Consider the following 3,568-nt stretch of genomic DNA (forward strand, 5'->3'; position numbering starts at 1 on the left):
AAAAGACAAAGGAACAGCAATTAAACTCACCCTGACTTCTCAAACAATGGAAGAGACCAGCCTGACCAACATGGTGAAACCCGGTCTCTACTAAAAATACAAAAGAAAATTAGCTGGGCGTAGTGGCGGGCGCCTGTAGTCCCAGCTACTCGGGAGGCTGAAGCAGGAGAATGGCGTGAACCCGCGAGGCGGAGCTTTCAGTGAGCCCAGATCGCGCCACTGCACTCCAGCCTGGGCGACAGAGCGAGATTCCGTCTCAAAAAAAAAAAAAAATTAGCCAGGCGTGGTGGCACGTGCCTGTCAGCTACTCAGGAGGCTGAAGCAGGAGAATCGTTTGAACCCGGGAGGCGGAGGTTGCAGTGAGCCGAGATCACACCACTGTACTCCAGCCTGGGCCACAGAGCGAGACCCCGTCTCAAAAAACAAACAAACGGGCCGGGCGCGGTGGCTCATGCCTGTAATCCCAGCACTTTGGGAGGCCGAGGCGGGCGGATCACGAGGTCAGGAGATCGAGACAATCCTGGATAACACTGTGAAACCCCGTCTCTACTAAAAATACAAAAAAAATTAGTCGGGCATGGTGGCAGGCGCCTGTAGTCCCAGCTACTCGGGAGGCTGAGGCAGGAGAATGGGGGGAACCCGGGAGGCAGAGCTTGCAATGAGCCAAGATAGCGCCACTGCAGTCTGGCCTGGGCGACAGAGCAAGACTCCGTCTCAAAAAAAAAAAAAAAAAAAGTTCAAAAACAAACAAACAAACAAACAAACAAAAAACATAGAAGCCTGGGCAACTGGAATAATGTTGCCAATGTGCTGGGAAAATGTCTTCCTAGAATTTTATATACAAAAAAACCTTTCCAGACCTTGATAGAACACAAAAGCTGAAAGACAGTATTCCTAGCAATACACATTAAGAAAACTTCAAGGGATATATATGTTGCAGAAGAAAAATTATTCCAGGTGGAAGGTTTGGGATGTATGAAGAAACAGAAAAATCACTGGAGACTATGCACATAAATAGGAATAGCTATTGTCTAGTTGCCTACATAAAAGCAATAAAAATGTCTAATTCCAGCCCAGCATGGTGGCTTAATGCCTGTGATCCCAGCACTTTGGGAGGCCGAGGCGGGCAGATCACCTGAGGTCAGGAGCTCAAGACCAGCCTGACCAACATGGAGAAACCTCGTTTCTACTAAAAATACAAAATTTTGTATTGGCGTGGTGGCCCATGCCTGTAATCCCAGCTACTCGGGAGGCTGAGGCAGGAGACTCACTTGAACCCGGGAGGCGGAGGTTGTGGTGAGCCAAGGTTGTGCCATTGCACTCCAGCCTGGGCAACAGGAGCGAAAACTCTGTCTCAGAAAAAAAAAAAAAAGTCTAATTTGACAGTTTAGAAAAAATGGAAAAAAAGAATTATATAACAGTGGTATATGTGTCAGAAAGGTGTAGTTGTACTTAAAGTATTCTAAAATCTAGCAGTCTTCAGGAGGAATGTAGGGATATTAATCTAAGACTTTGTTAGGCATGCAAGTTAAAATGAGGTAACCACTAACAGACTAGACAAAATGAGGATCACTCTCTAAATAATCTAAGGACCAAATGAAATGAGTAAGAGAAAAGATAATTCATCCAAAAGAACGCAAGAAAAAATATATAGAAAAGTCAGGACAAATAGAAAGCATAAAGTAATATGATACAATCCGAACGACTAATTCAAATTTACTAAAACAATAAATTTAAATGACTAAAATTTGATGGTGGGGAAAAAATATTGTCCATTTACTTTTAAATTGGATATGTGTTATTATAAGAGATTACACTAAACAAACAACAGAGAATGGGTGGAAGTAAAGCAATAGTTGGGAGTATAGAAAAAGACAGAAAGCCTTTCCTGGATCCTCCAATCAAAACTTAACTCAGGCTGGGCGCAGAGGCTCACGCCTGTAATCCCAGCACTTTGGGAGGCAGAGGCGAGAGGATTACCTGAGGTTGGGAGTTTGGGACCAGCCTGGCCAACATGGTGAAATCCCGTCTCTTCTAAAAATACAAAAATTAGCCAGGCATGGTAGAGGGCACCTGTAATCCCAGCTACTCAGGAGACTGAGGCAGAAGAATTGTTTGAACCTGGTAGGTGGAGGTTGCAGTGAGCTGAGATCACGCCATTATACTCCAGCCCAGGTGACAGAGCGAGATTCCATTTCAAAAAAAAAAAAAGATAGAAAACAAATACTCGCTAAATGAAAGCCAATAGAAGAGATAAAGCTGACTTTAAAGCAAAACAGCCTTACTAAAGGGGCTGACTACATGATAAGTTCCAATTTATCAAAGGAGATAAAATTAACATAATAAGATAATGAAAATTTATAAAGCAAACATTGACAAAATTTTGAGGGAAAATTAACAAACCGACCTTCATAGAGAAGTTTAAGAGCGCTCTCTCCCTAACTGGTAGAGCAAACAGACAAAATAAATAAGGATATTGAATATTGAACAACACAATTGACAAGCTTGACGTAGTGAATAAATTTAAAATATGGCACTTGACAATTGGAAAACACATAATATATATAAGCATGCCTGGAATTATTAAGAAAATTGACCACATGCTACCCCCACAAAGCAAATCTAAGTAATTTCAAAGACTTGATTCCAATGCAGACTATATCATTTGGGTCCAGTGTAATTAAGTTAGAAATAAGTAACAAAAAGATAATTGAATAAAATATGCTTGGAAATGTAAAAGTCACATTCTAAGCAATTCATAGATCAAAGACTAATTAATTAAAAGCAGAAATCAGAAAATTGTTTAGAACTGGGTGATAATAAAAATAGTACACATCAAAATGTATGAGATGCAGCCAGCAACATTTAGAGGCAAATGTACACTCACGTGTGTTCTGCCCAAAATGAAAAAGGCTCAAAATTAATGAGCCAGGATCCAAATTAAGAAACTGGAAAAAGAACAGCAGGTATGTGTTAGTTAGCTCTGACTGTGCCCCACAGGGGCTGTGCAGATATGACTGAGTGAAGGATCCTGAAAGGAGGGTTATCCTGGACTATCAGGTGAAACGATGCAACCCCAGGGGCCCTTGCAAGGGAAAGAAGGAGGCAGGAGGGTAGGAGAGATACGTGATAATGATGGCAGCCAGGTCAGAGACCAGGAGAGATGGGAAGATCCCGTGCTGCTGGCTTTGAAGATGGAGAAGGGGCCACCACCCTAAGAATGTGAGCAGCCTCTAGAGAAGGCAAGGAGGTGGATTCTCTCTTTGAGTCTCTGGAAGGACACAGTCCTGCCTGCACTGATTTTAACTCAGTAAGACCCATTTTTAACTTCTGATCTTTAGAACTGCAAGATAATACATCTGTATTGTTTCAAACCATAGATTTTTGGTATTTTGTTACAGCAGCAACAAGAAACTCATCCAGTGGCCTTGGCTTGGATGCTCTTCTCTGCTTCCCAGTGTTGTCACTGCCAGCAGGTTAACCCAGCCTCGTTCACAGGCTTCCAAGAGAGGTTCACAGGTTACCAAGAGAGCAGACATGCCAGAAGCTTAAAAGCAGCATGCCATGA

Source organism: Hylobates moloch, unplaced genomic scaffold (assembly GCF_009828535.3).
Source record: "Hylobates moloch isolate HMO894 unplaced genomic scaffold, HMol_V3 SCAFFOLD_24, whole genome shotgun sequence".
Taxonomy (NCBI): domain Eukaryota; kingdom Metazoa; phylum Chordata; class Mammalia; order Primates; family Hylobatidae; genus Hylobates; species Hylobates moloch.